General features: G+C 41.0%; 1 long non-coding RNA gene across 1 annotated transcript in view; it reads right to left on the bottom strand.

Annotated features, from left to right (window-relative positions):
• Nucleotides 1-1995: 1995 nt before the first annotated feature.
• LOC142070830 (uncharacterized) overlaps nucleotides 1996-27260 on the bottom strand; it is a 45368-nt gene continuing 20103 nt past the window's right edge. The window contains exons 2-3 of the long non-coding RNA XR_012666753.1: nucleotides 6610-6802; nucleotides 1996-2550 (exon numbers count right to left, since the gene is read on the bottom strand). This is a non-coding gene — a long non-coding RNA (uncharacterized LOC142070830). The remainder of the gene's footprint in view (nucleotides 2551-6609; nucleotides 6803-27260) is intronic.

Below are 27260 nucleotides of genomic sequence, written 5' to 3'. Positions count from 1 at the left end.
GGGCTGGAGCCCTTATTTTATATGAAACTGGTGAATCACGAGTGAGGTTTGTCCTGGAAATGGGGAAAATACATCTTGGTATCTCTGCACCAGAGTGTCTAATAGCCTTCTCTGTTGAATGGACAACCCATCCCCAATGAGGACCACCCTTTCAAATAGAGGGGACGGGAATTAAGGAAGTGCATCCCTTAGGTGCTACCTTCTGGCAATGGGCAAGATAGACAAAAATCTGCTACTTCTCAAAATATGCCGTGCCAAAAGAACCAGGCCAGTAGCCTTTCAAGCATCTTTGCCTTACATAGATGTGCAGCCATTCGGAAGGAGTGTGCTAGTCTCAACATTTCTCATCGAGTGGGTTTGGGAACCAGGAGATAGATTCTGGGCTCTTCTGCATGAGTATATTTCTCCATCCAATATGAAATGTCATTTCGTAACTCAAAATAGGGAAATTGTTGAGTGGAGTGTCCCAGTGTGCCTGTGACAGGTTAGATCACAGAAATCCCTTTGGGATTGCCACCTGATGTGCCTAGACTACTTCTGAGCCCATTTTTCCTGCCAGCTTGGGACGTCAGTACATTGCCTTGTTTGAGCCAGACACGCTTGCCTGCTGCAAACACAGATCCAAGTCTGAACCACGTCCCGCACAAGCTGCAGGCTTAACTGAAAACAGCTTAAGAAGTGTTCCTGTCTCCAGCCCTCAGATACCCAGATCCCAATGGGGTCCAAACCCCAAATACATTTGTTTTACCCTGTATAAAGCATATACAGGGTAAACCCATAAATTGTTTGCCCTCTTTAACACTGACAGAGAGATATGCACAGCTGTTTGCCCCCCCCCCAGCTATTAATACTTACTTAATACTTGATTAATTGATAAGTAAAAAGTTATTTTATTAAATACAAAAAGTAGTATTTAAGTGGTTCCAATTAATAACAGACAGAACAAAGTAAATTACCAAACAAAATAAAATAAAACATGCAAGTCTAAGCCTGATACAGGAAAAAGCTAAATGCAGGTAAATCTCACCCTCAGAGATGTTCCAATAAGCCTCTTTTACAGATTAGACTTCCGCCTAGTCTGGGTCCAGCAATCACTCACACCCCTGTAGTTACTGTCCTTTGTTCTAGTTTCTTTCAGCCATCTCCTTGGGGTGGAGAGGCTATGTTTTGTGCCAACTGAAGACCAAATGGAGGGGTTTCCCCAGGGGCTTATATCTCTCTCATGGGTGGAAACCCCTTCCCCTCTCCTGTGCAGAATCCAGCTCCAAGATGGAGTTTTGGAGTCACACGGACAAGTCACATGTCCATGCATGACTCAGTTCCTTACAGGCTGACGCCACATTCCCAGGGAAGCTCAGATGTGGATTGGCATTTCTCAAAGTTAATTGTTAGCTTAAGTGTTTCTTGATTGGGTACTTACTGAGAATAGTCTTTTCTCAAGAAGCTGACCAACTGCTTCACTGAGGCTACTTAAAATCAAACAAGTGCATATCCAATATTCATAACTTCGAACACAAAATACATGCATACAAACAGGATGAATATATTCAGTAGATCATAACCCTTGCAGAGATATGTTACATGGCATAAAACATATTCCAGTTATGTCATGTTTACACTCATAAGCATACTTCTATAAAGCATTATGGGGTGCAACCTCACAGTGCCTTCCTCATTGATTGCAGCTACCTGGCTAATACGTTCTCGAAGGATCTAATCCTCATGCTGGGTAGTGATGATCATCAAGAGGATAGTAGTCCAGGGTGGACAGAGTCACCATCTCTCATGGGTGAAGGTTGATAGGGAGCCCTTTGGGAAGTCCCTTCCAGGGAGTCGTCTTCTTGGGTCCATTAACCATTCTACCTGGTGTGATCTTATCTTGATGGGGAACCAGGAAAGGTTTTATGGCCTCCTTCTGCAGTGGGATTGAGGTCTTACCCCCGTCGGACAATGTGACACCCAAGATAGTCACACTCCAGCATGGGGTACACTCGCTTCATGTATCCCGGTAGCCCACAGCGATAACATTTGATTGAGACCTTTTGACTGGTTACTGAAAGCTTCCTTGGGGTCTGGAGACTTTGAGCACTGGGCCCTAGAGAGTCCCAGGGAGATAAGGGTTAATCCCTGCAGGTGCCTCTTGGCTCCACGGCTTCCAAAACCAGGCCCAGCTCCAACAAGCCTTGAATGACTTCAGGGGTGGGGGCTCTGAAACCAGCCCCAGCTCCAAACACTTGCAACTTCTGCTTCCAAAATCTCCCCATTGTCTCTATGGCCTCTGCAATGGTTTGGGGTTGAACCAACAGACCCAGGCTTGTATGGCTGCTGAGAGAATTTTAAAATATTGCTAAAACAATGCTGTCCATGAGGTAGGCTTCCCAGAGTCAACTCTTCCAAACAATTGCTTCGGCTCTAAGGAGACAGCTGCTTGTGGTTTCCTCCCTGCACCAGATGTCTTTGGTTAGCTCATTTACCAAGCCTGCTCCAGGCTTCAACTCTCCTGCAGACAGCTACCTCACTCCCTCTTACTCCCATTGCAGTTTCACATCTCTGTAGGAGAAGCAACTGTGTTAGGAGCAGAAAAAGTAGAATGAAGGCATTTAGTCTACTATTCCAGGAGAGCACGTATAATTCCAAGTGATGTAATACATGTACATGATTAGGAGAATAGAATGATAGAGTTAACAGGTACGTGATAGGAAAAGGAGTACTTGTGGCACCTTAGAGACTAACCAATTTATTTGAGCATGAGCTTTCGTGAGCTACAGCTCATGCTCAAATAAATTGGTTAGTCTCTAAGGTGCCACAAGTACTCCTTTTCTTTTTGCGAATACAGACTAACACGGCTGTTCCTCTGAAACCTGTCAGGTACGTGATAATGGGTGAAGAAAAAAATGTATGGCAGTAGGGAACAAGGCTGAGATTTTTTTACATTTATTTTTGTAAGAAAATAATGCTTTGGGATGTTAGCTGAACTCTAATTACACTTCCAACCCTTCACCCTTTGGGCTTGTCTTCACTGCAACTGTTCACTTTAGTTACTCCACTTGAGCTTGCCTAAATCAAGTGAGAGCAACCACACTGAAAAAACACTGGAGCTACACAGAATGATTGGATGAGTAGCTGAAGAGTTATGTTAACCTGTAGCTGCATCCCCACCAATTACTAGCTCCAGTTTCATCAGCATTCGAGAGACAACCTGCCCCCCTCACCCCCAAGGCTCGTTTGCTTTAGCTTAAAGCACCACTTAATATAAACAGAGACTGGTATGGGCTGACAAGACTGTTTAGGGGCAAAATGTAAGTTATAGCTTGAGCTAAGACTGCACTGAAGACAATCCCAAAGTTTTTTTTGTTTGCAAATACAATGTGACTCACATTGAAATGTGGCAGGAGGAAAGGCACTATGCAAATATAAGTCAAATCTCATTGAAACCGTTCCCTCTTCCACTGTAGTGCAGACAGAGATCACCTAAAGGATGTGCCAATCAATCTGCAGCAGGTCATGTCTTCTTATTCTTTCCAGAAGAGTAAATCTCATGAAAGTATGTGCAGTTATGCACTCTTTCCCAAACTACTTCAAATCTCAAAACAGATTAAAGATTAATAGACATAGTGCCCTCACTTATGGATCATCAAGAATAGCAGGAAAAACAAAATAATGCTAACAGCATTTTAGTGAAAAAGAATATGTAAATTCGGCTGAGGTTCATTTTAATCACTGCCAGTCTCAACCTGAAGAAATGCTCCATGATTAGAAGTTTTGTAACTGCCACCTGAAGACCATTTAATGTATTGTTGTTGACAGTAGCAGCCATTGCTGTCCTTTACTTGTACTTAGAGTAAATACCACAAGCTGAAGCATTGCGACCTGCCCAACAGTAGAGGTGTACAGCTACATCTGAGAAATTTCCAAGCTTCTCTACCCAATTTGTAAGGGCTGTATACTGAAGGATTGTTTGTGTGCCACCATGGAGTGACAAGCATCCCTTCCACTTCATTCCTCAGATGAGCAACTGATGATTCAGCTTCAGTGTGCCAGATGCCGTGACCTGATTCTACAGCGCCTTGTACAATGTACAGTAGTTACACGTACACAAAGTGGGTGTAAAATGCTACCAGCACAGATAAATGTTTTACAGCCAATTGTCACCCATGAAAGTGACTATCCAAAGTGCAAGACAGTGAAGAATCCATTTCTGTATGTTCATATGTTGTTGCTAATCTATCTGCTACACATGGCACTTGCCAGTGGCTTTACTGAGAATGCACTAAAGTTGATTCATTAGAGCAATTAAGAAACCTCTTTGTTTTCCTTCCAGGCTTGTCTCTTTCATACTGTAGAAGTGGCACTGAATGGTGATGCTGATGAAAATAGTGATACCAACCCCTTCATTTCTGTTATCTAACTCAAGATTCCATCTAATTCAAGGAGCCTGCCAGGAAAAGTATGTTTTTGGCACCAGCAGGATTAAGTGGATGCATCCTGTACATTACAATGATGAGGTGACAGTCTTCCCATTTAGCTGTAAAAGCTTTTTATAAAATCAAGAATATGAAATATTAAACATTTAACAGTCCTATATCATGGCTATAACAGCAAAGGGAAAAATAAATTCTGTAAGTATGAGGAGGCAGAGTTTTCACCAAATTAGCTTGTGAGGAGGTGGAATTTGCCCCAACTCTCCTTCATACTTACCTGAGAAGTAGTAGCGGGTTCACACGACCAAACCCATGGATCACAGGAAAACTCCACCAGAGGCAACAACCACTTACAACTATGCCAATGCCTCCTTGCCCCCTTGGTCATGTGGCAGAACAGCTCTTCAAGAAATCTTGTTCATATGAGCTCCAAGGTTGGTTTCAGTCCCCAAACTACCCACTGGGGAAGGATTTGCTTTATGGAAGGACATGGGTGGTGGGACAGTTGTGGGGAGGGGAGAACAGGAGAGTTTCACATGGATTAATCTCCTCCTCTGCCCCACAACATAGATCCTCCTCTACTTTTTGCAAAAGCAGAAAAGAAGGAGTATTTGGTCCCTTATTTTTGGAAGGAAGTGGAAAAGGATTATTTCAATGAATCTCATGCTAAGAAGAGGGGACTGGATGTGACAACTGAAAGAGGAGGCTGGGTTTCAGTTCAGAAGATGGGGCTATATTTTAATTGAATATGCCGATTCTGATTTGGATCCATGCAGGTAATATGGTTATTAATGTGAGCTCAGACCAAACTGCTAAAGAAACTCTGAGGTGAACTTCAGGTAACCTTTCTACTTTTATTTAAAAAGACAAATGGAAGCTATAATGTTAAACTAGGCACATCTGCAAGAAGTGATAAGATTTGCAAGTGTAAGAGAATAATGCTGCATAGCACTTATACTTCAAATGGTGGGTTGCAGACCTATAAGTGAGGAAACTGTCAAGCACACCATTTAGAAGGTTTCAGAGTAACAGCCATGTTAGTCTGTATTCACAAAAAGAAAAGGAGTACTTGTGGAACCTTAGAGACTAACCAATTTATTTGATCATAAGCTTTCGTGAGCTACTTTCATACTTTCGTGAGCTCACTTCATCGGATGCATACTGTGGAAAATACAAAAGATGTTCTTATACATACAAACCATGAAAAAATGGATGTTTACCACTACAAAAGGTTTTCTCTCCCCCCCCCCACCCCACTCTCCTGCTGGTAATAGCTTATCTAAAGTGATCACTCTCTTTACAATGTGTATGATAATTAAATTGGGCCATTTCCAGCACAAATCCAGGTTTTCTCCCCACCCCCCCACCCCCAACAAACCCACTCTCCTGTTGGTAATAGCTTATCTAAAGTGATCACTCTCCTTACAATTTCCCCTTGTTTTTTCCTGCACCCCACCCCTCCTTCCTCAGACGTTCTTGTTAAACCCTGGATTTGTGCTGGAAATGGCCCACCTTCATTATCATACACATTGTAAGGACAGTGATCACTTTAGATCACTTTAGATAAGTTTCGATATCTGAGACTCTTGACAAAAAAGGAAAGAAACCAGAAAGTCCAACACAGAGGCAGATGAAGGTTTCCTGGGCCAGAGCAAGTGGAAGGCCCTCCTTACCCCTTCTACCCCCAGCCCTGCCCACGGCTCAACCCCATTCTTCCCCTTCCCTGGGTCCCCGTCCCTGTTTCACCCAGGGTCCCCCCCCCATTCCACCGCTCCATTGTGGCCCCACAACCCATTTACTACTTTCTGCCACTCCCCAGACTGGAGAAGCTCGGTCCCCCAACCATGGCGCCTTCCCCTTCCCTGGGTCCCCATCCCTGTTTCACCCAGGGTCCCCCCCACCCATTCCACCGCTCCATTGTGGCCCCACAACCCATTTACTACTTTCTGCCACTCCCCAGACTGGAGAAGCTCTGTCCCCCAACCATGGCGCCTGGCTGCAGCAGGGAGTGAGACTCCCCCAGCCCTGAGGCTGTGGCAGATAGAGAGCTTCTCCAGTCCCAGGGCTGCAGCAGGGTGCCCAGTGCTAGGGCTTCCCCCACCAGCCCCCAGCACTTTTGTGGGGGATCTCAGATATCAAAACTTTAACAACCGAAAACATTTGGCAAAACAGGAAAAGCAGCTAGAACCTGGGATGTTGCACTACTTTGACCCTGAACAATACGCTGTGTTTGGACATTCCACTCCCTTCCTCCACATATTAAGGACAATGTTTGATCAGATTTGCATGGTTAATCTCAACTCCAGGATTCTGCTCTTCCTGCCTGCATGGACCACATGTAGGGAAAGGAGTACATCAGCGTCGAGATCTGCCCTTCAGATCTAAGGAGAAAATTGGACAGTAATATTGGGATAGTTGAAATGAGCAAACAGAAGCACAGAAGAATGAAGAGTGTTTTCCTCCCACAGTGTCTTCACCTCAGCTTCTCTATATCTTCCACTCTTATCAACTTCTCTCCTGCCTTGCCCACCCATCTCCTTCCCCTTGAGCATCCCCTCTCTATTTAGATTGTAAGCCTTCAGTATAGGGACTGTCTACTACTCTGTTTGTATTGTGCCTAGCACAATGGGGCCTCATACTTGGTCGCCCTTAGGAACTAATATAATAAACATGATGAATAATAACTGGTGAGCTTAGGTCATTGTCCTTGGAAGTCAGATTCATTTTGTGTGGTATAATTCCACTACATGCCATTCTTACAATAAATTATAGCAGCAATGAGAAACAGTACTACTCCTCATTTTCATTAGTCTTTCAATGCTGCAATCATGTGACCACTCATATTGTAATCTCCTACTCAGATTGATGAGGGTTGGTAGCCAAAATACTGCAGGCAGAAATAGATTTTTGGGGGTGTAAAAACATCCATCATACCGCTACAGTTATAATTAGAAAACCAGCCATTAAGAAAATGTATATTTATTTTCCTGCACAATATTTGACTAAGTGCTTCTGTGGTTGTGAGAGTGAAATAAACCCAATGAATTTTGTCTGACTCACTTTTCTTAGACAGAGGAAGAGACTCTTGTGGAAGCACTGTTGTTGAACCAGAAATGTCAGTTTGATTGCACGTGTGCAATGCAGCTTTGGTTCCCTAACTTTATGGGTTCAGGTCTTTTGGATGCCCCAGCTGCTGTCAATTTGGTAGGTCAGACACTAGAGCGCAAGATAATCTAACACTTGAGCAGGTCTGACATGCCCTCCATCAGAGGGCAGTGGTGACACCTAAACACTTTCCTGTATAATATTCTGAGTCTTTCTAGAATGATATTTTTGGATTACATTTTAAAAACCTTGTTCTCGTCCACAAATTTTAGTAAGATTTGTTTCCTCTAGCTTAATAGTTTACACATATTGGTGGAGGTATAATTGACATTTTGAAATACATTAAGGATGTTTAACTACCAGTCATATTTTATTAGTGGTAGGTGGTATTTCCACAAAGGGTCTATTTCAGCTATTTAATATTAGTATACTCAGTCATTACTAGCCACATTATACAGGACAAGTGAGAGTAGGTGATGCTAACAAAAAAAAATCTGAGATTTTTCCTGGGATATCAAATGAAAGGAGTGATTTGAATGACAGCTGTGCATAGACTCTCTCATGATTGCCATGTTCTAGACATAATTCTGACCTTTCAAAAATGCATGTTACTTTCTTCTCAGACAACAAGATTTGTGTGTGTATTTCAAAGCAGCATTCAGATTAGGTGGTGATTTTTTTTTTAAATATTAAAACTCAAAAATGATCATTTAATTTTTTAATACTCAAATAAATGCTATTTTGGATCCAAAAGTCAGAAGTGTGAATGCCAGCATGTTGATTTATTAAATAAATATATATTTATAGGCTTGAATCAAAACCACGGTTCCAGAGAGCCCTGAAATTCACATCTAGCAACATGGTTCAGATAAGAATCCAAAAGGAAAGTATGACCATGGACGCTGGAGGGGCCAAACTGGGAATGCTCAATCAGGGCAAACTGCAAAGAACAGAGCAGACAATCTCCCAAACTTGTGGTTTATAATATAATTAGATTCACCAAGCCAGTTACAAAACAGCTTTTGTAATAACTTATTGATTACCAAGAAGCTAAAATACAGTTCTCTTAAAGCAATCCAGTCTTTGGCTCCCACCCAGACAGCCAAGTTTATTTAATGAGAGTTATTTAAAACTTTATTCACCATATCTAAAGTTCTACCAATCCTAAGAGATTAGACACATTCCCTACCAGGTTAATGAATATTTCAGATCTCACCCAAATACATGCTTACAGCTAATTCTTATTAACGAAATCTAAGCTTTATTAAACAAGAAAAGATAGATTTCTGTGGTTAAAAATTCACTATACATACAGATATGAATAAAGTTCTTAGGTCAATTTCATAGCAGAGATGGTGAGACTGCTGATTTGTAAAAGTCCTTCCAGAATTAGTTCAATAGGTTATAGCCCAATAGGCAGTACACATGCAGAGTCTGTCCCAATTCTTCTATGAGAATTTGCAGGGATAATCTAGGGTAGGCCTGGAGACCTCAGTCTTGTGATTTGAACTTCTCCTGACAAAGTTTAAGCAGATCTGAGATAAAACAGGATCAGGACTGAAGCTTCCTTTTTAGCTGAAGCTCAGCTGATTAGCCTCTTGTCAGCAAATGATCACAGCAGGTATTCCTTGGATGAAGGCTAGGTAATGCACATTGCTGGTTTGAAGTAAATTCCTATTTCCTAGGCATACACTGATAACTATTTGCATTGATTAGCATAAAATAATTAACCATTCAAATGTTTCATACGTAGTTTACTAAACATTTCAAAGAGAAATAAAGACAATGATAGAATTACCTCACAAATTTCATTTAAATGTTAATATTCCCTTTTCATCTCTGAATCAATAAAATATAGTAATGAAACATCGCAGAGAGGAACTGAAGTTTAGCATCTCCAAGCTAATTAAATCACACTGTTAAACTTCTAACAAGATATAAGTAAACACAAACAAATAAAATTAACTATATCCTTAATCCCCTAACAATACAGGCCTACATTTCAAGGACTTTAGTTTATTTACTTGACTTTGCTATCTACCTACAAGGCATGGCCCTGTTTACAATTTCAATACTTTTTAATAAGTCTTTACAGGTTGTTTTCTGGTCATTTAACCCTTGCTGTCATATTAAAAGCCTGGATGATCTGAATTTATCCAACCCTCTTAATTATAAACACAACTGTAAATCTCCCAAGACTTTCTAGATGTAAAATTTCAAGTATGCCCTGATTTTAATCAGGATGAACATATTGGGAGAACAACTTTCCTAGCAATATTCTGGTATGTGTGTGTGTATAGTCTTTGCTAAAATCAAGAAGTGCACAGGCATGGAAATTTGAAAGATAGAAGTGCTCTGAACTTCTGGACCTTAATTTCAGCTTGAATTTTGGGTCAGTTCTCATTTCATATTAATCACTTCAGCCAACTCCAGTGTCTAGGTACATTGATTCCAATAGCGTTGCACAAGCATTTAATAGGGGACTTTTAGGGGACTTCAGAGATGTAAAGTTCCTCTTCAAGCTTCATTAACATAATTGTAACTAGTACTTATTAGCATTGCTCAAGTTATTTTCATAGTGGCTGATTTTGTACTGTTCCCCTTGGAGCACTATTTCAGCTTGGGACTTGCTCTAAATTTTAAGAGCATGTAAAAAAAAGAGATGAACAGCACTGCAAATATAACATTGGTTATACCTTCTACCACAGTGAATGATGATTTCATATACACACACATACACCCCCTTTGACTGAACTTTGGAAAGGACAGTGATGCCTGATTTGTGATAATAGAGTCTTAACTGAATGATCTCATTTTTAATTGGAGCCGTTCCTCCGACTCTGCCTCTGATCTGGCTTCGACCTCCGCCACTCCACTGACACTGCTCTCACCAATATTTCCAGTATCTGTTTCCTACCCAAGCCTCAGTGACTACTCTCCATCTTAGAGTACATCTACACAGCATTGTGGAGTGAGCCTCCCAGCCCAGGTCAACAGATTTGGGCCCGTGGGGTTTGCAGCAGCACTCTAAAAATAGCTGTGCAGACAGTGCCTTGGAGTTGCAGCTTACCTACATTGGGAGGCTCTCTCAGAAATGCAGTGCAGACACATACCATTAGCTTCCTTGACCTCTCTGCATCTTTAAACACAATCCATCACTTCTCATTGACATCTTATCCTCACTGGGCTGTCATGGTTCTCTATCTGCCTATCCAATTGCTCCTTCAAGATCTCTTCATCGGATCTTCCTCATGCCCTCTCTCATTCTCTATGAGTGGGTCCTTCAGAGCCCTCTTCTCCCTTCCCTATACATCCTGTCCCAATCGAATTGTTCCTGTTTACATGGTTTCAAATACCATTTTTATGCATATGCCTCCTCAAATCTGCCTCTCCACTTATCTTATATCTCAGCCTCTGGTTGAAATGGATCTTTACTCTGCTTCAATTCTCATCCTGTTTTTTTTAACTATTCTTTTCCTTCATGGGTTCCTGTTCTATTCTTTGCCAGATTGTGTGGTGTTAATCTACAGCTTTGTCTACTCTCTAAACATCACTTTTATTACTTTTCCGAACCCTACCTACACCTGTATATACTCTAACTTAATTTAATTATTCCTTTGTCTGCCTGCTGAGCCTACCATTTCTTCAATCCAGCCTGTGGTTATTCAAGGCCCACTCCAACTTCCCTTGTGGGTAATTAACACATTCTGGTTTCTCTGCTTCCCTTCTGATGCTTAAAACATTACCCAGCAATATAGCTAACTGTCCTCAGACATTAGAATTTTCCAGACCTCAGCTGCACACTGGACTATAAGCACCAGAGTGTTTTTGAAATGTATAGGGTCAAAGCAACAGAATTCAGAGACGTTGTTCTTCTCTGCAGAAACAGGTCACAAAGGTGGCACCCTGATATCAATGGGCTGTCTGTTTGGTCTCTACAAAAGGCAGAGCATCATGGTGACTGAAGATCTGGCAAGCCAATGGATATCTCTACCAACTACACATTTGTTTCTTCCCCATGTTAGTCCCACATTAGCCAGCCACAACCCTTTGCAATACATCTGAATGGGAGAGGACAATGTTGTCTTTGTCCTGTCTGATGAAAACCAGAAATGGGTGGAGAGGAAGGTTAGAATCCAGAAACTGTCTCCACTCTGGCACCTCTGTATAGAGGTTGAAAAATTCTTGTCTCTTTGGGGCTGTCTGCTGTTGTAGGGCCACCTTCATACAATTGTCTTACCACGGAAGTTTGAAAATAGAAGATAGTAGTAAAAATGGTTTGCATTACACGTCTAGATTTACATTTTTCACAGACTAAGCTATAAAAGCATTCTCAGCTTAGTTACAAACAAATAAATAAAAATCATACTTATTTGGAAATTAGTCTTTTCTGAGCATTTTGAGATCTTCCCTGACACAGCTTCCCCAATGCTGTAGCCAGAAAAGTCCCCACCCACCCACAGTTGACCTGCTTGTCAAATACCATATTTTAGAGTTCATTATCATATTGGGGGGGGGGGAGCTGCATCAGTATTGCCACAAAGGAGTATTTGATTGGAGGTAAACCTCTCATCAATATTCTTTTGCCATGAATTATAAATTAACAGAACTCAAGTTTCCTGTCACAATCCATTTTAGAAGGTTATGCCTCTATACAGGGAGATCTTATGCACAAGCCTAACTTTAACCACATGAGTAGTTCAGTCTCACTGGACTCAGTGGAACTGCTTATCTTCTTAGAGTGCTTTGCTGGACAGTCTATTTTCTATCTTTCTATTTTATTTTATTTTTGTTTTTTGTTTTTTATACTAAATATGCTGAAAATTATTAAAACACTCTTTACAGTGGAACAGTGTTTTTATCTTTGTTTTTTTAAGTATCCTAGATACAATCAGCATGACTAATGACTATGACAACATGCATGCCATTTAATTGTTCATAGTTCGATGATGGATTTTCGATTTAAAAACAAACACAAAAAAAGCTCATTTTACTTCTGTCACTTGGAGCACTGACATGTCAACCCAGCAGGGAGCTGGCTACTGCAAGTACTATACCATATAAAATTAGGTGAATAAATTGTCCATGAGATTTTAAATCTTTGATAAATAGCAATAAAAATTTATAGGCAATTTCTTTTAAAAGTTTGCATACTTGCAAATTGCTGTCTCTACTGCATCTTCACTGACCTTACACCAATGTGTTTTTTCCTAATCTGTTAAATTTCAGCATACAGAGGGTTATTTGACATAATTGCTTTTTAATATAATTGTTTTGCACAATGAGGAAACTTTTTGCCCTTGTTGTGTATGAAAACTAAATGAATACTAAGGCTTTTACCATTCCAAATCCTATTTCCTAGGCTTTTCACATCTAAATTCCCTGTATTAGTCTGCTTTCCACCTTTTTTCATGAGCTCTCTTCTTGCTGTTTTTCTGTTTGCAACACCCTTCTTGTTATTGTTTGTTGTTCACTTCTTTAGCCTTCTTTTATTTATAATGCATATGGTGTGTAATTCATGTTTAATGAAGAATTCATGAACTTTTTTCTTCATTTTACAAGAGAGAATTATGAGATGAGCTGTATCTCAAAGTAAAAGTTTTCAACAACTAAGATGACAGGAAGTAATTTAGAAGTTAAGAGGGAAGAGATGACAGAGCTGAGCTGAGAGTGAATACATGGTGCTTTTTTAAGTGTCTGTCGGAATGTATTGCTTTGGAAAAGGGTTCCTCAGACAAGGAACAGTATTGAATACAAGACAGAGCAACCATTTAAGAGGAGTACATCGCAAATGATTCCTGATGAGGGATAATCTGGAGCTAGAAGTGAAATCCAGAGACAATCCCAATGGGACCATTTTCTAAAGCAGTGGTCCTCAGCCAGTGGTAAATGTAATAGTACTTGTATTTCAGGCTTTTGTGACTGGTACTCAAGGTTCGAGAATATAATGGCTGATCCATAAAAGGAAGCATCTGCCGCTCTTATTGGTTTCAACAGGAGTAGCAGGTGTTCAATCCTTTAATGGAATATGACTTGAAGGACCTCTGTGCTGGGGCAGTGTTGCTGCGGACCTCCTACTCTAACCTATCATGGAGCTTGAGCTGGGACAAACACTTTTCTCATTGTTCACACAGTTGAATGGAGGTGGCATTCACTGGTTAGTTCTGTAGAGGTTTTAATCTGGTAAAATGGCATCACCTGATGACTTCAGGAAACACTATTCTAGACATCCTGGGAAACCGTGCCTTTCTTTGGGCTTCCTGGTATACAGTGAGAAAGTTAGCAAGACAACAAGGTGGGTGTGGTAATATCTTTTACTGGACCAACTGCTGGTCCAGAGTGACAGAGAAGCTTTCGAGCTACACAGAGCTCTTACTTCTGAGAAAGTAGTTGGAGCACCACAGATAAATACAAGATGGTACAGACTGTTTAGGATATGTGCTAATTACTTATGCTAAGGGACCATTCAAAGTAAACTGGCCTGTTAACACCTCTGCAGTCATGACACAAAAAACGGGGACTTAGAGGGTTATGAATTGTTGTAATAAGCTATAAATCCAGTGTGTCCGTTCAGGCCACGATTTTTAGTGTCTATTAGAGTTATGAATTTAAGCTCCCAGGCTCATCTTTTAAAGGTGTTGTGAAGGTTTTCTCTGAGGAAGAGGAACTGATAGGTCAGATATAGAGTGATCACTTTGTGGAAAGTGTTCACTCCCAGGTGATATGGTGTTTTTGTCTTTTATCATTTTCCTCTGAGAGTTCATTCCAGAGCATAGTGATTGGTTTCACTCACATAGTTGTTATTGGGACGTTTAGTGCACTGGATGAGATATACCACATGTGGTAATGATCAAGAGCATGGTTTCATCTGCTCTGTGGTGTATAGTCAGATGATTCTTTTTTATTATGATTGTCAGTGGAGAAATGGTAATTATGAGTGGTGCCATCATTATTGTGAAAGAATTATTTGAGGGAGAGATGGTGGAAGAATTCTTTTAGTTGTCCACATGTTAGTATGGTATCATATTCTGTGGTTTGGCAGAAGTTTAGTCCCTTAGAGGGTACAGATAATTCAGCTCCAGTGAGTGGTAGTTTTGACAAATTGATAATGTTCGGGTGCTTGTAGCATCCATGTGGTGAGAACTGGTGCCATGGTTTATCCCAGCCCCCCAAATACCTTGAGAGAGCCTGCTTCAATACAGAAATAAACCCCCCTCTGATTGCACACCCCACTTATCCCCTACTACCTCACACTGGAACCCATATGGGGTGTCAGCAAATTACTATAACCCATATGCAGTGGAGATACCATCCTGAAAGAAATCTTTCCTGAACCCCTACTTTTGGCCTTCAAACAACCCCCCACCCAACCTCTCCAAGTTCATCATCAGAAGTACCAGACCCTGCCAAAACAACAGATGCAAAACATGCAGACATATCTCCACTACCACAATGATCAACAACCCCCACAACACACCTTTCAAGATCCATGGGTCCTCCACATACCTATCACAACATGTGAGGTACTTCATCCAGTGCACTAAATGCCCCAGTAACAACTGTGTGTGAAACCAGACAATCACCACACTTTTGAATGAACTCTCACAAGAAAATGATAAAAGACAAAAACACCCTATCACCCGGAGGTCAACTCTTTTCACAAAGTATCTTGCATTTATCTGTGATGCTTGGAGTACCTTTCCCAGACCTGAAGAAGAACTCTGTGTGACTCGAAACTCTTTCTCTCCCCAACAGAAGTTGGTCCAATAAAAGATATTACCTCACCTACCTTGTCTCTCTAATGGACCAACAGAGCTACAACTTCAGTGTGTACAAGACAAGAGGCAGAGGTGACTGTCAACATGAGTCTAGTTCCTTTTTTAGTGACATCAGTTAATAGTTCCAGGGGGGTTTACAGAGAACAATAAATAAATTGTTAGCGTCATTTTTACTATGGGTGAAATTTACCATTATGCAGAGGGCTAGCACAAAAACCTACCTAGATCCAAGGACTTAAATGGTGCATACATTTTGTGTTGGATACCTACTAGTACACAGCAGTAAATCTTACCCTGAATTTAAATGGATACTTTTGACACGGTCTCCCACAGTATTCTTGTCAGCAAGTTAAAGAAGTATGGGCTGGATGAATGCACTATAAGGTGGGTAGAAAGTTGGCTAGATTGTCGGGCTCAACGGGTAGTGATCAATGGCTCCATGTCTAGTTGGCAGCCGGTGTCAAGTGGAGTGCCCCAGGGGTCGGTCCTGTGGCCGGTTTTGTTCAATATCTTCATAAATGATCTGGAGGATGGTGTGGATTGCACTCTCAGCAAATTTGCGGATGATACTAAAGTGGGAGGAGTGTGCCCTTGTTGCCAAGAAGGCCAATGGCATTTTGGGATGTATAAGTAGGGGCATAGCGAGCAGATTGAGGGACGTGATCGTCCCCCTCTATTCGACATTGGTGAGGCCTCATCTGGAGTACTGTGTCCAGTTTTGGGCCCCACACTACAAGAAGGATGTGGATAAATTGGAAAGAGTCCAGCGAAGGGCAACAAAAATGATTAGGGGTCTGGAACACATGACTTATGAGGAGAGGCTGAGGGAACTGGGATTGTTTAGTCTGCGGAAGAGAAGAATGAGGGGGGATTTGATAGCTGCTTTCAACTACCTGAGAGGTGGTTCCAGAGAGGATGGTTCTAGACTATTCTCAGTGGTGGAAGAGGACAGGACAAGGAGTAATGGTCTCAAGTTGCAGTGGGGGAGGTTTAGGTTGGATATTAGGAAAAACTTTTTCACTAGGGGGGTGGTGAAACACTGGAATGCGTTGCCTAGGGAGGTGGTGGAATCTCCTTCCTTAGAAGTTTTTAAGGTCAGGCTTGACAAAGCCCTGGCTGGGTTGATTTAATTGGGGAATGGTCCTGCTTTGAGCAGGGGGTTGGACTAGATGACCTCCTGAGGTCCCTTCCAACCCTGATATTCTATGATTCTATGATTCTATGACCAATCAAAATGCCCACCAGGACTCCAGCTACAGTGTTCAGCACTGATCATTGGACAAAAGTGATATTACAACAGCGACCTATAGTCTCACTTTCTTCTTAATTCAGTCAGTCATTTCTTGGATGAAGCTTACAGTCTGGGGGTTCATTTACTTTAGGTATGTTTAAAGACTTGCTGCATATGAGTGATCACAGTGATACTATTTTACTGATGGAAATTCTATTTCATTCATTGGAATGAATTACATGAACTTCAGTCTCATAGTTTGTCCATATAGGAAATGGGATATTGTCTCATAACTATGCAACAGTATTATTGCTTAAGTAAATGACAATTACCCCTAAATGGCTAGGTTTCCATGACTAATGATGGTTTTTCTTCCTTACAGGGTTGGTTTTTTTTAAATCTCATTAAGGATTTTTCAAGCTGGTGAGCCCTTCAAGAGGCATATTCAATTCCCCTAGCTGTCTGCTTATTTACAGGAGCACTGTGTCAAAGCACTGGAGTAATACTGACTTATTCTGTTCTCTAGGTTAACAGAAATGAGGTTAACAAATACAAGACTGATTAAAATCAGAACAAAAATGATGAAACTAAAATATTAATTGCCTTTAGTTCAAGGGTTTCATTTTCTACTTACTGCTTCAAAGTTTTCCAGTCAAGCAGAAGGAATCACTTCATGCTGTACAAATAGGGTTTTAGAGGACAGAAAACACTACTATCTTCTCTGTCAGGTGTGACAGATGTAGTTTCAAAGACAGACAGAGACACAGGTGGTAAGACTTGGTAGGAATTTTCATACACAGCACTACTGTAATACAGCTAAACAATTCAGTAAGATCTTTGCATTGAAGACAGATTTATGCTCCCAGATTATATGGTCTCTGACACTCCAGCAATTCCACAATATTTCTGCATTCTCTTTCCTAGGTCTTCTTGTCTCTCCACTAAATGTTTTGGGAATATCAGAGTCACTTCAGTTCTCACTTCAGTTCTAGTTTTTTCAGACTTATTGTCCAGTGTAATGTCTGATTTCCTGATTCATTTTCTAGCTGTGCCAGTCACTAACTGGTTAAGTCCTAGTCTCTTTCATATACAGTGCTGTTTATTGGTCAATGATAGCTGATACTTCTCCAAGTTTTTTACATAATTTCCTCAGTTTTCATAAAATAACTTCCAAATTTATTTCCATTATATGGCTTTTTCATCTAATTCTAGTTAGAGATTACCTGTGCAGTTTTCCAAACCAGTTCTTTCCAAATGCACCCACTTAAATCAGGAGGAGTTCAACTCCTCCCTATGCTCACAGGATTTCCCATTTTGTTGTGGTTTTCATTTCAGACTTTTGAAATAAGCCCTCAGAGTAGCGAGACCACTTTCCATTTTTTTAAACCATTTGGGTTTTCACTTTCTATTTCTGTGGCAGTGAAAGTACAACAGCATTTTACTCTTTTGAGTGTAAGCAGGCTTTACATAGGCATCTTCCCAGATTCTCAGATGATACAGTCCTTCTTGGGGGAAGAAAAAAGGACAGCTATTATAAGGTCAGATTCTCCCTGGCCCTTGTACGGATGCACAGGGAAAAGGAGCACGTAAGGGACCTGCCTCCTGTAACTTACTCTACCCAAGGACCATGGATAATCATTACGCTTGGTCTTGAAGCAGCACAGAAAGTTTCTGCTGGGTTCTGCTGGGGCTGAAAATTGACCCCCAAAGAGAAAGGAGTAGGTGGTGGACCATGATTCTGCCTGCCCTGTACACCATCCATGCACAAGGAGTACCTTGCACATATTTCTGCAACTCCTTCAAGGTTATAGCAATTGTGTACGGTCTCCTAACAGAAGCCAGCCTGTAATAAACATAAGGCATATTTTGCTAGCCTCAGAGGCTCACTGTGACCCTCCATGTAGCCCTTCTCTCTCTAGGAGCAAGGGTCACAGCCTACTGAGCCATTTTCATCATAAGCCAGCAAGGGAGGTGAGGAGAGGCTACTCTCCCTTGCACAGTCTCTGTTGTCTTCCAGTCTCACTGATTAATTCAGTGGGGGAAGAGGGGAGCCCAGGCCCGCCTTCTACTTCGGGCTCCAGCCCAGGGACCCTAATAGTATCAGCTGACCTTTTGGAAACAGGACACATACTAGACTGTTCTTAGTGGTAGCAGATGACAGAACAAGGAGTAATGGTCTCAAGTTGCAGTAGGGGAGATTTAGGTTGGATATTAGGAAAAACTTTTTCACTAGGAGGATGGTGAAGCATTGGAATGGGTTACCTAGGGAGGTGGTGGAATTATCCTTCCTTTGAGGTTTTTAAGGTCAGGCTTGACAAAGCCCTGGCTGGGATGATTTAGTTAGGAATTGGTCCTGCTTTGAGCAGGGGGTTGGACTAGATGATCTCCTGAGGTCCCTTCCAACCCTGATATTCTATGATTCTATGAATTCCCTGGGCCACTTCCCCACAGCAGCCCCCCACTTCCTCAATATCTCCTTCACCCTTACCTCAGGGCCTCCTTTCTTCTGTCTGTTTTGGTTTGTACTGCTCATTTTATCCAACAACACAGCTTCCTCCTACAGCTCCTGACACGCACACCCACCTAACTGGGACGCTTTTAACTAGTTTCAGCCAGCCCCTGATTGGCTTCAGGTGTTCCAATCAACCTAGCTGTCTTCCCTGCCTTCTGGAAAGATCTTAATTGGCCCCAGGTGTCTTAATTGACCTGGAGCAGCTGCCACTTGCTTATCCTGGTAACAGGGATTTGTTTAGCCTGTGGCTAATATATCTGTCTCCCACAACTTTACTGTAGCCATCTGGCCTTGCCCCATCACTATATATTAGAGAAATAAATCACTTATCTCTAGGCTTTCTTAAGGAGTTTTTAGAACTGTCCTACATCCACAGTGACTGCAGAGGAAATTAAGTAAAAAATAGTTTTGTTACAGCAATTTTCTTCCCAGAAGAAATGCCAGAAAAATTTGCTAAAGCAAGCACTTCAAGTGGCTTATTAAAGAATTCATCCTACTAGACACACGAGTATAATCAGTTAGACATAAAGAAAAAACTAAAAAAATTGCCAGACAATTAAATAGGAAGGGTCTAGCATTCGTGTAAATTCTGTACTTCACGATATAACTGCAGTGATAAATGTAAGTCTCTATCTGACTTATATGGATATCCGGGGGCAAAAAACAAAGATTTCCAGGGTCAGTATTTTGAATGATCACAAATACTACTACTCTGAAACCTACTACACAGAAATCAGTCTGATACATAGCAATATCGAACTTTAATTGTTACTGAATTAACATTATTTTTAAGGAAAAGAGGTAGAAATAAAAGGCCAGATTCACTGGTACATTCACACTGCTTTGTGCTGTTCCAGTAATGCAAATGGATCACCAGAGCAAACCAGTAAATCTAGCTCACAATATTATTATTTCATAGAATCATAGAATCATAGAATATCAGGGTTGGAAGGGACCCCAGAAGGTCATCTAGTCCAACCCCCTGCTCAAAGCAGGACCAATTCCCAGTTAAATCATCCCAGCCAGGGCTTTGTCAAGCCTGACCTTAAAAACCTCTAAGGAAGGAGATTCTACCACCTCCCTAGGTAACGCATTCCAGTGTTTCACCACCCTCTTAGTGAAAAAGTTTTTCCTAATATCCAATCTAAACCTCCCCCACTGCAACTTGAGACCATTACTCCTCGTTCTGTCATCTGCTGTAACATTTGTATTGTGGTAGCAGCTAAAGACTCCAGCCCAGAGTGGGACTCCTTGTTCTATGTACTGTACAAATAAACAAGAGATAGCCTCTGCCCCAAAGAGCTTACAACATAAATAGACAAGTGACACAAAGGGTGGGGGAAAGGGAGTATTAATCTCTTTTTACAGCCGGGTAACTGAGGCATAGAGAGACAAAGAGTTTGTCTACACTGGAGCTGGAGGAGTAACTTCCAGCTTGCATAGACATACCTGCACTAGGTTTCAGAGTAGCAGCCGTGTTAGTCTGTATTCGCAAAAAGAAAAGGAGTACTTGTGGCACCTTAGAGACTAACCAATTTATTTGAGCATAAGCTTTCGTGAGCTACAGCTCACTTCATCGGATGCATACTATCTGAGCTAGTTCTGCCACGGCAGGGCAAGCAGCAGGACGGGCTAACTGCCCTGACTATAATATCACTCTAGATACATACTCAGGTGGCTCACACTGCCACGGTTATACTGCTTTGTTTTAGCCTGCTAGCTCAAATCAGAGCTAGCACAGGTATGTCTACCCAAGCTGGAAATTACACTCCAGCTGAAGTGTAGATATACCTTAAGTGACTTGTCCAGGATCACATAGCAAGTCTGTGGCGGAGCAGGGAACAGAATGTAGAGCTTCTGAATCCCAGTTCAGTGCTTTGACCACAAGACCATACTTTTTTGCAGCATACCCTTGTTATAATCTCTCTCACTAGCTAGCTTTAGCTGTATAACATATTCACATGACAAGACAATGGAAAAAAAAACTATACTTAATAGCTGAATAAAATGCCAATTTTCTGAAAATTGGATATTGTCAGCCTTATAATAATGTACTTGTGGATGGTATCCATGCTTGTAGGATTGATGGGGTAAGATTTGAAAATAAGAGATGGGTAACAAAATGTTAACACTACTACTAAGTCTTCATTTACTGATGTGAAATGGAACAGTATCAGAACATTTGAGTGACTTACTACCCCTCCTTTGCATTCTGATGTGAATGCAATTATGCTAAAAAGAAACACCATGTTACATGAAAATGTAAACCAGCCATTTCAAGTACAGGGCAGAGATGTACTGAATATGTAAGACAATGAATAATAGGGTACATCAGTTATATTCATTTGAAGCTAATTGAGATATTGAAATGTTATGATTAGATCTGGCTGAGCCATTGTTTGCTTTTCCACAAACATTCATGTGATCACATTTGTTTGGATGGAGGTTTGGGAAGAAAATTTAGTATTTTGAGTAATACTATTTACATATTGTGTATTTACATACATTCACATCAGAGGTCCTTGCCTGGCCACCCTTAACTACACACAAATTACACACATGCACACAAAACTATATTAAAAGAACATTACAGAGGCAAAGTCAAGAGCTCAAAAGTTAGTAAACATCAGAATTAAGGTTGTCCATGCACCCTTAATTCAGCCCTTTTGTGTACATGGTAGTCTTTTAAATATATGATCACATACTAACTTTTGAGTGCTTAACTATGCAACATTAATTTTCTCTTAACATAGTTTGTGTGTGTGTAACAACTAGTGAGGGAGACATATGGAGGTAGATAGCTAGCAGAAATGGGAGACCAGTAAATTTAATCATTGCACTTGATAAATGTATGAACTACTGTATGTAGAATTGGGAGACATAATACAGGAGGTTCAAGAACATCCCTACTTGTGAATTAAAGGGTCAGTCATTCCTATTAGGCACTGGGCTGCATTAGGGTGGGTGCAGAGCTTCATCAGCTCAGCTCATTAGCTCCCCACTCCCACACACAATCTCTTCCTCCTCTCAAATGTTCTCAACTGACTGAGAAGGTCAAATCCCTTAGGAGCTGTTCAAGCACTCCTCCTATTTATAAGTTGCAGATGATGAACTGAGACATTCAGAAGTTAAGGAACTTGCCCAACATTACTGATCTGTGGCAGAACAGAGAGTTGAACCTGGGTCTTCTAAGGCCCAGGCTAACTCCCAAACCATCCTAATTGCTCTGTAATAATTTATGTTTCTGCAGTAAACTTGTATGGCCTTGCTTCTGGTAAATGTACGTGACGTTATTCCTGTATATAGACATTCTAGACACATTTAATGCAGTAGTAAGATGTGTTGCTCTGGTTGCATAGTGTATATCTTACAGTGTTCCAGCTAGACGGCAGTAGATGAGAGATTGGCCCACTGGCCAGCTAAAGGTATCTTCTGCCAGCAGATATGTCCCGGTCTTTATCTTCTACAACTTATTTCACATTAGCAAAAACTTTACTTGTGTACTATCTTTCAACTGGAGTAAGGTTCTTGGGGTGATTTTTTGAGAGGAAACAGAATCACTTAAGAAAAAAAATCAAACATTAGCAGGCACGTCCCTGTGCTGTCCCTCAGCCATCGTAATCTAGTTACCTCTCAAAAACATCTTATTCAAAGTCAGGAATTGTAACGTCTTAGCTGCAGACATTACATAATATCAATTATGTTCCAAAACACCCACCCAGCAGTGTACTGATCTGTACCTCAGTCCCTTTTTGTCTACCGTCTCTTATCCCAGATGTTCATTGCTATTTTGTCCTGGACTCCATAATTGTTCTTTCCAAAATCTTTAGCCTAGCTGCATGCCTTTTTGCAGATTTGGTATCCTGTTATAGAGAAAAATAAATAAATTGTGAAATCATGAATGCCACTGAATGGCAGGAATAAAAATATTGTCTGCATGAGAAACTGAAAGAAGGCAACTTACCCACCACATACTCAAAACCCCTCCCTTTTTTATATTTTAATTTTTAAGCAATAAAAGGTTATTGAAAAGGTTCCAACAGAGTTGGGCAAACTATTCTTGGCCAAAAAACAAAAAAACCCAAAACCTTGATGACCTTTGGCTTTTTTTCCTACCTACAATAAGTTCACAGACAGACTCACTTTCACAACATTCGTTTACTATTTGTTATTGTCGAATTAACATTTCATAACAATTTTCAGTCTAAGGATTGCTTGCACTTGCTACATGTATTCGGCATTACAACCACTGCGTGATTAGTCACTTTAGTGATATGGTGTTCTTTCTGTTCATTGACTTTATGTGTGTAGCTGACGAATTAGAAGCATAATCTGGTCACTGGACCTTTGGTTGTTAAGGAGTGCATGGCAAAAGGTTGTCAAGCGAAGTGCCAGGGCATTGATGTTTCAAAGGACATTTTAAAAGCTTTTCCTTTCCAAGACCTTTGAGTCAAGTCCTGTCTGAGCCATCACTGCAGAAAATTAAGGCTAATCCAATATTATCATTTGGGCTAAGATTTAAAATTAAATTTCTCTAAGTGTCTGCCTATGTATGTATGGCACTTAGGCTCAGGACTGTTGTACTTACTTGGGGCTTTAGGTGTTACTATAATACAAATAATAAATACATCATTCACACACAGTATTTTTGTTCAGCATATTCAGGTGATGTGTCAGCTCCAAAGGGTGTGCTCAGATCTTTACCCGTCCTGTTTAATGGTCTGTGACTGTGGCAAGGAGTTTGAACAGCAATGATTGAAATGTGTTGTTACATACCCATGTCAGTTTCATTTAATTTAACTGTGGAAGGACTCTGTCCTGTGGTTTGGGGAACACATGGCCTGTTGTGCAGTGCTGGTATCATGTCCTGTGTCCAGTCCCATATGCATAGTACATCCAAAACACTGCATTCAAATAACAATAACATAGCAAAGTCATGCACTCAAAAGTTAGCAAATGCTAGACTTAGGGTTGCCTGTGCAACCTTAATTCACCCGCCTTGTGCATATGATAATTGACTATCTTTTCCACAGGACTGAGAGGGTAGTTATTCAAAATTTCTTTTTATTTTCCTCATTCAAGGTGTGACCCATCTGCCTTATGTAATGCAAAAAATCCAAACACTGCACTGACCACAAAAACTATTCATTTCCTCCTGGGGTTTCTATAAGACTCTTACCACATTATCTAAGTGCTTCACCAACAAATTAATTTATCTTCACAACACCCATGTGCAGTCAGGGGCTATTATCATTCCCATTGTACACATGAAGAACTGAGGCCCAGAGGCCCCGACTGTGAAGTTACTGAGGGGTTGCTGCATCAGCACTGCAATGGCAAACTGGTTTAGGAGCACAAATCTCATTTTCAAAAGGGGTTTAGGCACTTAGGAGCCTAAATCTCATTAACAGTCCGTACAATTTAGACATCTGACTGCCCAAATCCCTTTTGAAAATGAGATTTGTACTCAAGTCAGTTAGGCATTCCAACACTAAACACAGCAACATCTCAAAATCTTCAAAAACCTGGGCTCAAGAGATTAAGGCCAAAGCTGTGAAAAGCGTCCACCAATTTTGGGTGCCCAGTTTAAGATCCTTAGGTCCTGATTTTCCAGAGTACTTAGCATTTCATAGCACTGTATATGTCTAAATCACAGCTCCGATCAACTTCAGTTGAAGATGTGAGCAATTCTGCACCTGGGCACCAGCATGGAGAGTACAGGAGGGACAGCCTCCCTGCTTATTTCTAGCAGCACAATTGCCCTTGCTGCCAGGAGGATATCCTGTTGAGCCCCTGAAGCCTGGGCTGGAGCACACCTAGTACCAAATGAATCTTCTGCAGATTTAGCTGACAAATTATAGCATGTCCCTACAGAGCATTTGCAAATATTTTTCTAAGGCTTATAAATAGGATGAATTTTCATGGGAACAAGAGGCACATCCCTATCACCAGGGGGTCACTCACAAGCAGTGACATGCCAGTGCTGCTCAACAAAATAACTAAGAACATTTTAAACATGGGCAAAACAATATATTTTCCCTAATCTTGTTCTTGAAAATGGCTAAACTAGTTTAGCTGAAGCATTAAAAAACCCCTTTAACTTGAGGCAGACACCTAGCATGATAAATCTTCAGCCTGAGGGGTTAGTTTGGCAAAGTTATAAACAACTGAGAAGCAGGTCTTATAATGGGAAGTTTAAAACAACTTTATAGGCAGGGCTACCAAGTCCTCTTATAATATCTCTACCAAGTGCATTTATTCAGTTTACACACATCCAATTTTCTGTCACTTATCATCACAGTCTGTCACAAATAAATATTCTGTTCTACCTGAGAGGGGCACAACTGAATCCCATTAATAACCTCTGCCAAAGATTTGCTCCAGGTCTGGGGAGCATGTTATCAAGTCTCTCTGTGTGTCATATTAATTAAGGTTTGAACTAATTATAAGTGTCTTTACCAATCGTCAGCTCATGCAACAAATGAGATGTAGCAGTGGAGGAAGAAAGGAGTCTGCTAAAAAAGATATTTAGACCTTGTGCAGCCTTCAGGGATTAGTCCTAATACAACCACCACCAACATAGCATCATTCTTGAGTCTGAGAAGGGTAGAGCAGGAAAGAGGCAAAGACTAAGGGCAGGTCTACACTTAAATGCACCGGTGCATCTGTGCCACTGTAGCATCTTCACTGAAGCACTACAACGGTGACAGGAGAGCTTCTCCCCTCAGTGTAGTTAATCTACCTCCATGAGAAGCAGTAGCTATGGTGATGGGCGAACCCCTCCCATGAACAGAGCACTGTCTACACCGGGGGTTAGGTCTACATGACTGCGTCACTCAGGGGTGTGGATTTTTCATACCCCTGAGTGATGTAGTTATACCAATGTAAGTTTGTAGTAGAGCCCTGCACAGGACTTTTTTTAATCCTACTCCCACCCACACCTGCCAGTATTTTCCCCAGGAATTGAAATTAGGGGGAGTGTTCAATTATATGGGGGGGAGGATGAATGAGGGGTGAGACCGTGAGGGGGAAGGAGGGCTATGTGGTACCATAGTAAACTGAAAAACATTTATTAGATTTAATTCATGTTTTAAAATCACCACACAAATTAAAGTTGGCTACACAAGCCTACTATGAAGCATTATATCTCCATCCTTCTAGGCTTCTTGTTGTAATTTTGCACAATTCTGTTAATGAAGTTCTCGAATGCAGTGCATTCATCTTTGGTGGTTTTTCGTGTGTCCAGTACTTCCAGTCCATCATGATATGCTCATGATCAGGCAGAAGGCGACTTCTTTCAGAACACAACATTCTATTCAAGGAGGAAAAAGAACGCTGACTGTAGCTGTCATGACTGGGAGTAGAAAGAAATGAATTCCTACTTTTTTCATCCAAGGAAACAGCACAAAGATTAGGTCGAACCACTAATGATGATAAAAAATAAGTTGAAGTCAAATCTTTGTTCGTCGTACTATAGTCCACTCTATGTTCAAATTCTCTATTCTGTCCAGATCGCATGGCAATCCCATCACTCCATTCAACTGTTGGTGTTTTATAAGACAGGCCTCTGTAAAAGCTATGTGGAGACTGAGTAGAATCCAGAAGTTGCTGTTTTAGAATTGTAAGACTCAAGTCTGTGTTCTTTACTTTTTCAGCTGGCTTAACAAACACTTCTTGTCCTCTTCACTTACATAGTCAATATAAGTGCCTTAATTAGTCAACTTCAGAACTGAAGTCTTTGCATCTTCCAGTATGTTTTCAATGGATCTCTCTCTAATTGATCCAAGTGTAGCTTCTATTGCTGGACAGAGATCTACTGGTGTTTTAGCAGATGCCTGGATGGCATTGTTCAATGACCCAAGTGGTTTCATCAGTAGACTTACATGAGAAAATGGTGGTTGTCTTCTCTGAACTTAGTAGCAAAAGTTTTCCCAGGTTGAACTAATTTTAACTTCCGTCCCAGTTTCTTCTGTGTTTTCCAAGATGTTCAGTCCTTTTGGATTCTTGCAGAAAAATAGAGTATAACAAAGACATTACATTTATGGCTTTTTAAATATCCTTTGAAGATTCTGAAACTCATACTAGTGCTAGTTGGAGTAGATGGCTTCTACCGTATGTATGGCAGAGACTAGGTTTACACTTTTCTCTGAGCAAAGCTTGTACTTCACTATGTCTTCCAGAGAGATTTGCAGCTCCATCAAATGCACAAGCAG

This window comes from Caretta caretta, chromosome 2 (assembly GCF_965140235.1).
Source record: "Caretta caretta isolate rCarCar2 chromosome 2, rCarCar1.hap1, whole genome shotgun sequence".
Taxonomy (NCBI): Eukaryota; Metazoa; Chordata; order Testudines; family Cheloniidae; genus Caretta; species Caretta caretta.
This window is presented reverse-complemented; position numbering and strand designations above follow the sequence as displayed.